The 15,098-nt window shown below is 45.4% G+C and overlaps 1 protein-coding gene across 3 annotated transcripts in view; it reads left to right on the top strand.

Moving 5' to 3' along the window:
- The window catches only part of bnc1 (basonuclin zinc finger protein 1), a 68,849-nt gene that overhangs the window by 25,966 nt on the left and 27,785 nt on the right, over window positions 1-15,098 (top strand). The window contains exon 1 of one of the 3 annotated variants that reach the window (XM_085160499.1): window positions 5,687-5,803. The exons of the other annotated variants lie outside the window; for them this stretch is intronic. The gene's annotated coding sequence lies outside the window, so the exon portion shown is untranslated. Of the gene's footprint in view, window positions 1-5,686; window positions 5,804-15,098 lie in introns of those variants that run through there. 3 annotated transcript variants of the gene reach the window in all.

Genomic DNA, 15,098 nt, shown 5'->3' with positions numbered 1-15,098 from the left:
CCTTTCCCTTACTGAGTTGCTGAATGGCTTGCCAGAACGTCTTTGAGGCCTGCTGAAAGTCCTCCCAAACCTGAGGTTTTGTTTCCACAACAGCAGACAGGTATTGGCCTTCCAATACCTGTCTGCTGCTTCAGGAGACTGCTGGGCCAAACAAGCCTGGAAAGCTTCCTTCTTCAGCTTGATGGTGAGTGGTAAATCATCAGAGGGAGATGTTGCATCGAAAATATAAAATAACTGACTCACGGTGAAAGTGGGAAAAAAGAACGTCAGTAGATGTGAGATATCCGCACCATGATGAAACTAAACTCCAGCGGTTCTGATATTGATTTATTTCACATGGTATTCACAGTTTTTATAATAAACAGAGCGTAAGCCACCATTTCTGAACGCCGACCGTAACCGTCCCTGTCTCGGCCCCAGCAGATGGGACGAATGGTTCCATCGTCTCTTTGTGCCTCGACAAGGCCACCGTTGCATGTTAGGGGCCCTCAGGTGCTGCTGGGCTCAGTGTCAAGACTCTGCTGCTACAAGTCCCAACACGGCCCTGACACAGCCGTGCCACAACACAGAGCCTGAGGTGATCTGTTTCTGTGCCTGTGCTTCCACACGCAGACTTTAAAGCTTTAACTGGAATCATCATCCCCCCTCGCAGCCAGGGAGACGTGAGATGGATCACAGCGCGCCGACGATCAGCAGCCCCGACCCCAAGAGAATCGGTAGCAGGTCTAAACATAATGTATGACGTTTAATTGAAATAAAATTGTGTGTATTGAATGTAATTTGTTCAAAAGTGACTCTGTCCGTCCCTCGACCACGAGCTGTTTTCACTGGCGTATTCACAAGCCCCCCCCCCCCTCGTTGTTGGCTGAGATTACAAAACTACACACACCCTCTAGATGTCGAGTTAATGACGCGTTACATTCTTCATATGCACGGCTTTATGTACAAAAGCCACAAGAAACTACCGGAAAATGATTTACAGCCTACTGGCATCGTCTTTACAAACCTGACAGCAGCACATTACATAAAGGACTCGATGTGTTATTGCTTTTATACATTGTGCACGTTTCACACGGTGAGACTTATACGCCACAGACTCAGCAGTTACTCGTAAGCTAAAAAGCAGCAAAAAACACATTGTTTGGTTTTTGCTGACAGCTCCTCAAAGATGGGGAAGTTTTAGAAAAAGACAAAGGCCAGGATTATCCTCGCGCAGGGGACGGGGAGAAGCGCCCCTACCTGAGCTGAGCGCTCGTAACTTTAGGCGTTTTATTTACCGAAGCCTCTCTGACTTATTTAAAAAATGTATCGTGCAGCACCATCGCTAGGGATGGGTACCGGTATCCGGTGCCATCATGGCACCGGTTCTGACATAAACGGTAGTAACCAGACCGAAAAGCAGCGCACATTTCGGTGCTTTATTTCCTGAGCTGTGATACACTTTCTTCTTCCTTACATTTGTATTGGCGGTTGGCAAACAACTGAAAGGTGCATTACCGCCACCAACTGGTATGGAATGATACACTTTAGATTCTAGCCAATCATTTTAAGTTTCCGAGAATAGTAGGCGGGTCCAGGTACGTACGTTCTTTTAGAGCAGAGCTATAGATTAAAAATGCCCAAGGCGAAGCGGTCAAAGTCTGGCTGTACTTCACAGCAAAAGATGCAAACTCAGCAGCTGCAACAAGTGCTTTAAGCTGATACTGTGATACTGTCAAAGAAGGTAACACCTCAAATCTGATGAAACACCTGGCGACGCATAGTGTTTTTTTTTAAAGCCGAGAAATGCGCCGTATTTGATAGCTTGCTGTGAGACCTCACACCGAGCACATCTACTGCTTGTGGGTTGCCTGTTATCGGACCCGGAATTAGCAACATCCCCCAAAAACCCGAAGAGGAGAGTCCTGGCCCCTAGCCCTGCCAGTGTAGCAGAAATGATGAGGATGATGATGCAGCAGCAGCCGTTCTTCTCTGCGTGAGTAGCTTAATGTTGTTCGTGTGTAATTTACGTTGAGTAGGCTAACCACGTTATTACATTAATGCATGTAAGGTGAACTAGCAAACACCATCATAGCTACATGCAGCTGTCTTCTTGTTTGATGGCAGATACTCCCTTCACCCTGGACAAAAAGGCTAAAATGACCAAAGAAAAAGTGGAAAACAGTTAAACATGAGAGGTTTTTGGACAAAGTTTGTGTTTTTTCCATTGTTTAAGCTGCTTCCAGCCAAGAGTGATACCATATATGCCCCATAGCTGCAGAAAAGGCTAACATTGTTATCTTTTTACAAAAAAACAGCTGAATATGAGAGGTTTTTGGACCAATTTTGTGTTCTCCATTCTTTAAGAACCGGTTTGAGCACCGTTTAAGCACCGGCACCGTTTCAAAAGTACCGGTTTGGCACCGGTATCGGATAAAACCTAAACGATACCCATCCCTAACCATCGCTTATGAACTCCACATTTGGTAGCCTCCATTTCTCTCGTGCTACCTCTGCCTACCCCCTGCTGCAGATGTGGACCCCGCTGGCCTTTGTACAATATGATGGTGTCATTGAAAGGAAACACGAGTTTCCGGTCATTGCAACGTCAGATATCAAACACTGGATTTTGAGCTCAGCATTTAAAAACATCAAGTTTATCTTTCTGGTATTTCTTTTATATACAGATAAATAATCTGGTGTACAATCATTCCACAAAGAACAGAGTCGTCGTTAAAATAAAGAGCGTATGTAGTTTTTGGGGTCTAATAAAAAGCATGAGGCACGTGTTACACGTTGACGTGTTAGTGCGAGGTGTAATCAAAGCCATCAGGTTAAACAAACTTGGATATCGTTTGTGGTTCGGTGTGAGGAACTATTTTTGCCGAGTGCGTATTTCCCGGCTCGTGTCTGCCGCTGGCTAAAAGAGGGCGATGTTCTCTCTCGTAGGTCAGAGCGAGAAGCAGCAGATCAGAGATGAGCAGAGGCAGGGGGGGGAGATGTAGTGGTGTGTTTGTTTGGACCAGACTTTGAGGAAAGTGGAAAGTCCAGTGGTGGTTAATTGGTGTGTTTAGGTCTGAGGTCATGAGGATGGCAACGGGAACACACCGCTCGGCCCTGAGCGGCAGATGGATATACAGCCACCGCAGAGATGCCGGTCGCTCTAATCACAGCTAAACACTGTGAAGACACGCACAGGCCCTCTCTTCTTCTTCTCCTCCCTCACTCCCTCCTCTTTCCCCGCCGTCCTCCCCCCTCTCTGAGCTCTCGCTGTGCCCAAAGCCCAGGGGAGGTCACAATGTGTCACAGCAGCAAAGGCCTCCATATGAACCTGTTGGTACGCCCCCCCTCCACCACCCCACCTCTCCTACCTCCACAAACTCCCCGGAGACTTGCATGACCTCCGGGGCGGGGGATCAAGCGAGAGCAGGAGTGATGATGAAATGAGGATTATTTTTTCCAGAAGCCTTTGAGTTCATCCTTGAGTTGCTTTTAAATCTGTGCTGATATGTGAGACAAACTCAGAGGTGTCCCTGACGTCCAGCTGGCCTGCTGGCCGAGGCGTCGCCGGCCGGTCGCCCCCGCGTGACTGTGCATTTTTATCTTTGTCTTGTAATAATGTGTGTCAGACTGGGGTTGTTCCAATATGTCAGCCTGATTCACATCATAAAAATCCCATCTATGTCTTCCACCTCTGTTATCACAGACACTATAAGTGTTTCCAGAGACCTGAGGCTCACACACGATTGGCTGTCCCGGGGTTTTTGTTTAATAAGGCCAATAACCGATTGAATAATTGAGGAAAAGTGCAAATATGCCAAACGCCCTGACCCCAGAGGTGCACGTCAGCTTAAAGTATTAAACTGCTCGTTCTTTGCACACACCTGTATGTGACACATTGTTTGCCCTTAAACATGTTGCCCTGTCTCTCAGCAGCACCAAACACACTGGAGAGTCCACACATGAGCGCTAATCGCGGTACGAGCCGAATAACTGTGGTCTCTCTCTGTGGAGCTGCCTTGCACAGCCTTGTGTTCAGGTCTGACACAACACTGGACGTCATTATGAATCAGTGCAACGATGATGGAGCAGATACACCCTCAGAGTTGTTGCCAGCTGCTCTGATTTAATCAGTGACTGAAGCAGGAGACGTGTTGGAGTCGCCTTCTTCCATGTTGCAGACAGCTAGCAGCTACAACCGCCTCTGTCACCATCCACCTGTGAGAGGCCACGCCCCAAACTTTAAACACGTGGGCTGCTGTTATAAAGGGTGGAGCTAGCAGCTTTTGTATCAGGCTGTAAACACGTTACTCTGAGTTCTCAGCTGCATAAACGTCTGCATATTAATAAAACACTATAAGTGCACACTGCCAATGCATGCAGAGCCATCCTCATCAGCTCTGACGGATGGGCGGAGTCACTTGGAAACAAACAGCAGCCTACCAGAGGTGAGCCAGCTGAACTAGGCCCGCCCTCCGTGAAGGTCTGTGTGCATGCGACTGGAGCCACTCATTGTTAGTCCCCAGCCACAGTCTGATGTGATGACACTGGGAGAAAGCTTATGAAAGGTGCTGCTCCTGATTAAATTATTCCCTTTGTGATGTGCTCTCCAACCAGCCGCCTGCTAACAGCGTGTGGGAGTGTGTGACTGCTAATTTAGTTTCCACTGAGATCACGTGGCTATCAGAAGTGGGGACAGAGATGTACATAACGCTTCCCCCTTCAAAAGCACTGATCTCCTCTTTGAAGGCAGCAGCACGTAAGGCTGCTGATCCACCGCAGTGCTCAGGGCCGATGTGATGGCACCAGCGGCCCACAGGGACCGTCTCAGTACCACACAGGGTTCCACTGATGGTCCCAAAATGAAGAAAATTTCTCTGTGACAGGCCCCAATTATTTTCTCAAAGTAGTAATTTTACCATTTGTGCTATTGCTTTCATACTGGCTGCTCTTTGTTTCAGGAAACCATGGAATGGAAACATGGTCTCCAATACAACAGAGGAGAACGTGTGTGATGTTACCAAAGGGCCATTTTTATCCAAACTGTATAAAAACCAGGATGTTTTGGGAATTAAACCAAACAAATTGTGACATCGCCAAAGAAAAGTCAAACAAAACATTGTGAACAGGACAGTCCCACATTGGGACTCGGCTGAACTTTGTTTTTATGCAACTTCCAGGAAGTTGGATGCAAACATAACTTTTGGGAGACAGAGCTGCCACTTTGGCCCTGATGATTCTACAATATCAAACATCACCTCCTGTTGGACAAGGTGGACATTTTAATATGGGAGTCTATGGGGACTGAATTAGTGCTGGAACCTCTGCTGGGTGTTAAAGGAACTGGTGGTGTTTGGTGCTTTATTTTTCAAAAGGTTTTGACGCTCAGTTTCACGTCATCAAAAACTGAAACAGCACAATTATGAGGTCAAACATGGTAACATGGCAAAAATATGGTTAAAAAAAATACTAATTTGCATGCAGCGAATAAGAAGTTCACATCCCACTGTATAGTAAAGTGTACTAAAAACAATATTTAATCTTTATATTTAATATATATATTTAATGTTTGTAAGAACTCATCATGATATGAGACAATTAAATATATTGTGATATTTTATTTTTTATAGCCCCAAGATACCTCAGAAACTATGGCCACCTGTAGTGAGCGCACACAGAGCCTGTCACTCGACTGCTTACTTCTGCTGTCAATGCCAGGTGAGGAGCATCCATGTGTTTTTACACTCGAGGAGGCTGTAAAACTTTCTGAAAAGAGTCGATAAGTCAGTGAAGCTCACTTCTCACGGATAACAGCTAGACTGAGGTGAGTTGTTAAGGATATACTCAACTTTTCTGTCTGTTAATGCTGTTATCTCATATTATCTGCCGTTAGCCTTTGTTAGCTGCTGCTAGCTATTGGCAGTTGCTGTTAGCCTTTGTTAGCTGCTGCTAGCTAGCTATGGTTGCTCTTAGCCCTTGTTAGCTGCTGCTAGCTATTGTTGCCGTTAGCCTCTGTTTGCTGCTGCTAGCTATAGAGATTGACAGACCACGTGACTTTCGCGCATTGCATGCCGGTAACTCGTGGCAAAACAATCCAAGTACCGCATCAAATACAAGCATTTGCAGCACCGCAAAACGTTCATTCTCCGGTTCCAATACCTTCTTGCTTTTTCTTTGCCCCCCAAAAAAGTTATGTACAAAACGAAGGAGAACAATGCCGGTCTGTACAAAGACAGACTTGATGAAAAGTCAAAGAAAAGATATGAGGAAAAAAATCAAAGGAGTGAAAGGGTTAGACCCTTACGAGCACAGAGTGGACAAAATACGTTAGCGTGCTGCCCAACTTTCACCACGCTCATATTTATAATCATACGGTTCTTGGAGTGAGTGCATACACTCATGAAGTTTAGTAACTTCAGGTCACTGCAACAAGCCCAGGAACAGTTTACCGACGGATGGGTACAGGACCTTGAAATGCACCGTGTAGAACGAAAGACCATCATACCTATCATAAGTTTACCAGTCTCACAAATCGTCTTCATAAATACACATTCGTTAACCGTTTATTAATAGGACCTTTAAGCTAAACAGTAATTAATTAGTAGTGGAAATAATTTCTGGTTCGCATTACAGAAATGTAGCAGTGACAATAATACTGTATGCTGTAATCATACTGGGCAATTAGTGATACAAAAAAACCTGCTTTATCCTGTGAATAAACGTATATGTTTTTGTCAATGTACCATGGTAATAACAGAAGCGAAACGCAATATTGTGTCAGGACAATTCACTATTTATGCACAATAAACAAATGAGCATAGCGCCACAATTTCTGTTCAGCGCCAGACTTGCTTGTAATCTATATCACCAATTATGTTATGAAAAATGACCTATTAACTACAACAGAAGACTGACCTTTGTGGAAATGTTTGGAGCAAACTAACCTGTGAGCTGGAGTGTTCTGGGACGTTATATTTGGTCTTTGAATGGCTGCAATCCAGGCCATCCGTCGCCTCTTTTTACTTCGGAAACATGTCTCGAACAATTTCTCTTCAACGACGTAATCCGATAAAAAAACGATCTCTTTACCCGTCGGCTTCCCGTGGCTGTCATGCGACCGGCTATTGCAGTTAATAATACAACAGCTTCTTGACAGTTTTTTGTGTTTCTTTTTATCGCTGTGTAACTGATTTCAATTGAAAGCCTGCGTGCGCTAGTACCTCTTGCCACGAGTTCCCAGAATTCTTTGCGGTTTTACCCTTGAATGACGTCACATTTTCAATCTCTATTGTTGCTGTTAGCCTCTGTTTGCTGCTGCTAGCTATTGTTGCTGTTAGCTTCTGTTTGCTGCTGCTAGCTATTGTTGCTCTTAGCCTCTGTTAGCTGCTGCTAGCTATTGTTGCCGTTAGCCTCTGTTTGCTGCTGCTAGCTATTGTTGCCGTTAGCTTCTGTTTGCTCCTGCTAGCTATTGTTGCTGTTAGCCTCTGTTTGCTGCTGCTAGCTATTGGCGCTTGCCCTTAGCCCTCTGTTAGCTGATGCTAGCTATTGGCTGATGCTGTTAGCCTCTATGAGCTGCATTACCTACCTACTTTTTTAGGTGGATGCTAAATTGTTAGACAAAGACATTTTCTCTGTATTACTGTAGGGTTTTTACGTTACAATGTGAAGCACTTTGAGGCAACTGTTGTTGTGATGAGAATATAATCAATCTGTTTATCAGCAGGAAAGCGTAAAGTTTGCTTATACGGTTGCTTATAACCAGCTAATCAATGTAAATTTATGAGCACAACATTTTTTTCTATTAAAAAAGCTGAACAAAATGACTACCTGCACCTTTAAAGAGAAATATTTGAAGGAATGTTGATGGTGCTGAGTCACTAACAACTCAGGGTTAGGCAGGTTCTGGACAACCACACAGTGAAAACCAACTTCAATGCCAAAATCTTGAAATGTTTTCATCTGGATCTCCCATATCAGTGAATACAGTGTGCTGCTTTCCCACTTTAGTCCTTTGAGGGATGAAAGAGTAGCAGATGTCCCTGTATGATTCACTGCGCCCATGAATTTTCTCGGGAAGCATTTTGCCAGCGTGGTGGATGGGAATATGAGTGTTTGTGTTAGGGAGCGTAAGCAAGCTGGGACGAAGTTCAAAGGTCAAACAACGATGAAGGTTGTAGTCACAGAACTCTCACACACTGACTCACATTTTCACTCACAGTGTATCTGCTTAGCTTCTGTCATCTGCCTACACAACCAGCTGATGCTGACAGCAAAGAGGACAGAATAGTAGTGACTAATGCAGAATAGTACCTGTGAGGCTGTTCAGAGATTGTTCAGGTCAAAGGTCAGAGAGGTCAGAGGCTCCTCTAAACAGCGGCAGGCCTGGAGCTGGCTCTGATTTTGCTTACAGGCACTAAAGTGAGAGAGACCCTCTGTCTGAAAAGCATTTTGAAGGCAGATCGCCTGTAAAAGGATCAGAGATGACTTTAAAGTGAATATTTGTCAGCTTGGAAACCCAAGAGCTGAAGCTGACAAAGGTGAAAAGGCCAATATTTAGTTCAGTTTTGTTTATATGGCACCAAATCAGAGCAAGGCGCTTGCAAGCTAAAGACTTGACTGTTTATCATGCGGAACTCCACACAGAGTCCCGTCCAGAGGGCGGAGTCAAACTCTTCTTCTGCTAACCACCATGCACCGTGCTGCCCATCTCTGTATACATATTAATATAAATATGCACAATAGGAATATAATGATTATGAACTTGATGTCTACAACGTTATGGTAGCCTGAGTAATAAAGTATATTACGGTAACACATTCATTGAGTGGTGAGCGGGGCAAGGGAGTAATAATCTCAGTCCCTGTAAATCTAAATGTCTGTCTGCTCAGACCTGGTTCTGCTTACTTGCACTCAGCCACAGTCTGGACCTCCATAGAATAAAGTCTGTCTACCCACCAAACTGGTCTGCTTCCATCTGACATCCTGAATCCTGTCTGTGTCGTCCCTCAGAACCACTGAGGGTTAAAAACAGTCCAGTCCACAGTGTGGCTGTTACGATAAAGTCAAACAGGAAAACAGGATCTGTGAAGTTTAGGATGGTTAGCTAGTGTTAGGCTAACATGGACACATTACCAGACCTGAAACCAGACTGAGACTATAAACTGGAGGCCAGAGGAGTCGCCCCCTGCTGGCCTTTGTAAAGAATGCAGGTTTAAGGCATTTTACAGTTACAATTTTTTATCACTCCTTTAAACCAAACACCGTGTCTTTATCCTGTCTTCCTTCTCTCACCCCAACCGGTCGCAGCAGATGGCCCCGCCCCTCCCTGAGCCTGGTTCTGCTGGAGGTTTCTTCCTGTTAAAAGGGAGTTTTTCCTTCCCACTGTCGCCAAAGTGCTGCTCATAGGGGGTCATATGATTGTTGGGTTTTTCTCTGTATGTATTATTGTAGGGTCGACCTTACAGTATGAAGCGCTTTGAGACGACTGTTGTTGTGATTTTGTCAATGAAACGTTGACAGTTAAAAGTTTTAACAACCTCAGGTTGCCTAGGCTACAGTGGCTCGCCTTTCTAAGTAATCATTATTTCAGATTTGGATTTGGTGGTATTACAAAACAAAAGTGCAATTCATCTAATTACCACAAACTAATTACTACACAGATGGAGTGAGCCAAGAGTTTTCCCACAGACTTCCAGATGAGTCGCCCCCTGCAGTCTGTCAGAAACAATACAGGTGTGAAGCTGCATCCACCTTTAACAGTGACCAACCTCAAACATGGTTGGTCAGTACCAAGAAAGCTTCCAGCCACAAAGACCTTAGATACTTATATGCAGATATATTTGTACACACTAGCAGTGCAGTATTATTTGTAGTTTATATAAGTTGTAAAATCGCCGTCTTTCTGTGCATCAGCGGCCTTACCACTTTTTCCTAACAGCAAACAAGCGTGAAACTCACTAATGAAAAAGTTGAATAATTCAGGAAAAATGTGCAGTTTTCGTGTCACCATTGGATCCCAAACAAAAGCTACTAAGCTTTTGTTTTGTCTGTACTGTAGGTCACCGGATCTGCCCGACCTCACCACATGTGTGTCCTATAATCATTTCCTGTTTCTGGAGTTTCTCAAGTCCCTGCTTAGTACGGCTCAACGTGCCAACTATTACTACAGTTCTGGCTATTTACCACACGAGGTTCAAGTGTTTGGCAAGCCACTTGTCCTGCCAGCTGTGCGTAACTCTGCTCTTTCTGCTTATGCAAACTTCATTTCCAAACAGCAGCTGTACTGAGACAGGAAGTGTGAATGCTGTGAGACGATGAACATAAATGGCAGCACTTTATAGGAAACCTAAACAAATGTGTCACATGTGAGGAAACCTTCACACGTAAAAATGGTATCAGGAGTTTACTGTCAGTAAAACGTAACACGTCGTCACAGTGACAGCGAGTGTTTCCAAATTTGCCTGTTTTTAGTCTCTCGATGACAGAAGTCGTCATTCTGGACATTTATGGAGTCTTTAGATGTCGTCCACTTATTTCAAACTTTTTTCTTCTCTTCAGTTGATGTTCTGTTGGAGTTGGACAGCAAACTGCTCAGATGTGTGAGCGACTGTCACTAAATAATAACTGGTAATAATTACGTTACGTTGTTTTCACATGTTGGTTACATTTAGGTTGTGTGGACGTTTACAGCGTCTTCCTGTTTCTACTGTCTTTCCCTTATTATGGATACCGTTAGCCGTGATGCTCCTGACGGTTGTTTGACTGAATCATCATTTCAGTTTTGCGTTTGTAAGATTACTGGAGCTAATCTGTGCAGGAACTCTCTAACTGCGGCTCCAGGAGCGTTTGTACCCCTGGCTGGGAATAACCGGCTCACAAAGCTCCAACATTGATGTTTATTGTATAGATTGCAGACATCTGGGAAGAGTCCAGAACAGCTTCCAGTTGTGCCTCATCATCATCACCCTTGGAGCCCCCCACCCCCTCACATACCCATCATTCCTGACGCATGAAATATTGTCAATATGCATTCCTAAGTTACAACTGCCTACTACCACGGGAAGCTTAGGCTGAAATTTGTCCAACGGTTTGCAGCCGACACCCACTTCCTGTTCTTCCTTCTCGTCCGATTTAGCCTTCAAAGTTTGGCTCAATAACAGAAGCTTGTCAAACCTGGTAAGTGGAGATACTTGGCACGGGCTGAAATGGTGAAAAAGGTGAGGCGACAGCGCTCGCTTGGCGTTTCTTCTTCATGTTGAGGAGCTGCAGGTTGGGTCTTGCACCCCGGCCTTGCAACTATCTTTTTTTCCTGGCCTGGTGAATGTGTCTCTGTGTCCTCCGTCCCCCTGCTGAGAGATTCCAGAGGCACCTCTCTTGGCCTCTCAGGGCTTCTGGGTCACTCGTTTGTCATTATGACCTTTGACCCCTGTAGTCCAGTGTGCCGGGAGGAATGTCGGAGATGTTTACCTTGGCTGAGACTGATGGTGTCCAGGTGGCTCTCTCTATCCTTGTATTTTCTCCTCTCTCTGCTGTCGGCTGCTGAGTGATGTGAAGGTAGAGCGCTGCCCGGCGTGATTCCCGTCACGGGCGACCCACCTGCCTGGATCTCTAGCTGAGCTCAGGCACATTTGTGGACGGACTCTTTAGGTTTGTGTCAGAAAGTATCGGGATTGTCTTGACTGGAAGGTAATGAGAGAGAGAGAGCTATTGATTGACCCCGTGTCTGGGTTCGGTCGGAGAACGCACTCGTCCAGAGCTCCACTTCCGAGAGTTCGCCATCAGACAGCCAGCTGAGTGGCGTGGCTAGACAGAGAGGGCATTCAGTAATAGGTAATGGACCCCCACTTCCAGCCCCCCCGCCCTCCACTTCACCGTAGTGCCATCTATCACTCTCGCACCGGACCTTCCTAGTGGCTCCTTGCTGGGTCCTCATCTACTGGAAACTCTTGGAAAGTTTCCTGCCCCCAGGCCCCCCCCCGCTCCCCCTCCAGCCCCTCTAAAGAGCCCATTAAACAGTGTTGTAATGCAAACAGTGAGTCCGAAGAGAGCGAGGGCCAGGTGTCGGGTGCGGAGGGGATGAGCGTCTAATGCAGCCATTACGAGTGGCGGCTAGGGTGGGTGGATTATCATAAAAGCATCTCCCCTCCCTCTAATGTGGACATGTCTGATCAATACCAGACTCCAGGGAGGGGGGGTGGAGGGATGGATGGACGGATGGATGAAGGATGAGAGGAGAGGGAGCAGCTTTATTTATTAGCTCTGTCGCCACAGCGCGGGATGGCAGCGATGGGAGGAGAGAGCACGAGCAGCGCCGCGCTGTTTTTAGTCATCCGATGCCATATCTGGGTCATGTGACAACTTGAATTTAAAGTGCAAACCAAAGCAAGCTATTCATTTATTAATGAGCATGAAATGATTTAAATCCCTGTGTTATGAGACTGCAGCTAAACTGATGATGCTAAATTCAGGCCCCGCGGTAATTAAGTAATTAAGAAATCGCAGCTTCATTCTGGGCTAAAACGATAAATGCTCCCATTTATTTGCATGTAATTGGTAAACAGAACAGCAAATGACAGCTGTGAATATGCACTACAATTGTTATTAGTTATTATTGCTGTTTTCCACAGTTCATCATAAGAACGTATTAAACATTATATGTAAATATAATGTTGGCCCACTGTGGGCCACAATCAGGTTGCAAAGCAGACGCATCTTATTGTTACTCAGTCAAACCAAAGTCTGATGATTTTGACTCGAAAAGAAAAACAATCACGCCCAACATGTAAAGTAATTTAATTACATGTAATTTTATTACATAGAAAACTGTAAAACTGGTCAAATTGATTTTACATGATTAGAATCTATTCAGTTCACATCCAGCATGTTGTCCTTGTGCTGAGGGTGTGGGGGCTCGGAGGTGTCTTTGCTGTGGATCTCCAGCTCGCAGCCCAGTGAAGGTTACACCTGCAGCTGGAATCAGACTCAGCACCTCCCATTCTGAGGTTTTGATGTCGACATGTACAATGCAATTTAAGCTCGTCAGGTTAAAACATTTGGAATTGTTGTGGAGGAGTGGCAGGTTTTTGATAAATGGTGTCACACTGTGTGGTGTATGCAGCCCACGTTTTATCTTAAGTGGGCCGGAAGGTTTTTTTATTTATTTATTTTACTGACAAAAGTAGACATTTCTATAGTAGAATAAAAAGAAGTTTTCTGTCATTTAATTGTTTTACTTTGGTGTAGACGGCCATGGGGGAGGACTTGTAGTGGTAAATGGCCTGTATTTGTATAGCGCTTTACTAGTCCCTAAGGACCCCAAATCTGAAGCGTTTCTCCCACAAAACGCTGCGTCCAGATGAACAGAATCAACTTTTGGAGATTTACTTTCCTGGATGATTTTGGTGTTTTTCATTGTTAGCTTAAATCGCGATGTTCTTGCTACAGTTCTGCTGCGAACATGAACAGACTAAAGTTGCCTCTCAAATGTTAACAGAGAGTCAGAGGCACTGACCTCCAAAGCAGGATGAGTTGACCTCCAAACTCAACTCGTCCTCCACATTGTGAGGATGTACTGGAGACCCACCCCAAATTCCCACAGGAAACAAAGGACACGTCACAAACGCCTTGGTACACAGCTCCAAATGTTCACATGTGCGTTACAGGAACGAGGTCGTTGGTTTTCACGGTGCAGCTGATCTGCTTTCAAATGGGTGTAGTCAAAGCTGACGACGGTGTTGGATTCTGGGTAAATTAACAGACTCATCCATTTTCAGACTTCCTATAAAAGAATTGATCTTCCAGTCTGTGAATGTCAGTGATCTCCAGCCTCACGAGCACCATTCGACATCAAGTACCTGCGATTATTCCACTGTCTGGAGGACGGCTGCTTGTCTCGTTGCTTTACAGCAGACTGTTTAATGGCTTTACCTGCAGGTGTGTCCCACATGTCTTCTGCGGGGATGTCCTCACATCATTTCAGTGGCAGTGTGAGCAGACAGCCAGCTGGTTCGCATCAGTTTTCCTCATGCGAGCGTGACAGGTTTCCAGAAACAGCCTTCCTCGGCAGCTCTCATCTACACCCAGCAACTGAGATGGATCCGTGTTGGAAGGCGTCCTGAACGCTGGGTGGAAACGAATGTTTAGCAATGATGGCTGTTTAACGGCTGCACAGAAAGTTGGACTGACAGATAGATGGCAGTTGCAGACTGAAGTGGGAATGCAGGATGAGTGTGTGGTTTCCAGCACTGACAGTTGTTGTACAACAGCCGATCAGAAGTGCTTCCTATTGAACTTCCCACAGATGATGAGTCCCAGATTGTGTATAAAGGAAGCCTGTTTGCATCTCGGCGATTGTTCTCAGTGCTGCTGCTGTCATTTTTAAAACGTGTTTATGCTCGCCGAGCTGCCAGAATCAACTCGATATTTAGCCCACTCGCTGTTCGGTGGTGCCACCAGCTCGATCGTGAGCTTTCCGAGATTAGAAATGGGTGAAAAAATAACAACTGTGTGCCTCAGAAAGCCTCCAGGGCAGCTCCAGCGCTCAAGTCTCCGCTGGGAGCGATGATCACCATTGTTCCAAACACGCCTCCTCATTCGGTGCTGTGATGATGATGATGATGATGATGGTGAGCGCTACCGTGACATGTCCAGAACGGTTCACCGGGCTGGGATACAGTGAGTGAGAAGGCCTGAGCATCTGATTCCCATTATCTTCATCTTCATCCCAGCGTTCAGTGAGTCTTAATGCTCTGTGGATGGAAGCAGAGATCAGGCCTCTCCCTGAAGCTCGACTGCCCCAAAAGCAGAAAAGCGAGGCTGTTAGGTCGGTGCAACCATGGGAGCAGATGCATGCAGGGACAGCGAGCTGCTCCACCGTGCATCAGTGTGTCACGAGCAAGATGTGCGGCGTGTTCTTTACTTCAGCTCTGCGTCACATCGCTGTTCAGCCTCGTGCTTCGGCGCAGTCAAACTGTTGAAATTATTTATTTTATCATTTTGTTTTATATGTAAATATCACAAAGAATTCAGTTCAGTTCATTTTTATTTCAAACATTTCAAACATGAGCCTTCACAATCATTACAATATATTATTCCATTATTTGTTTGAAAAGGAGTAGGTA

This window comes from Neolamprologus multifasciatus, chromosome 1 (genome assembly GCF_963576455.1).
Source record: "Neolamprologus multifasciatus chromosome 1, fNeoMul1.2, whole genome shotgun sequence".
Taxonomy (NCBI): Eukaryota; Metazoa; Chordata; class Actinopteri; order Cichliformes; family Cichlidae; genus Neolamprologus; species Neolamprologus multifasciatus.
Note: the sequence above shows the minus strand (reverse complement) of the source record. Positions and strands in the feature narration are given on the sequence as shown.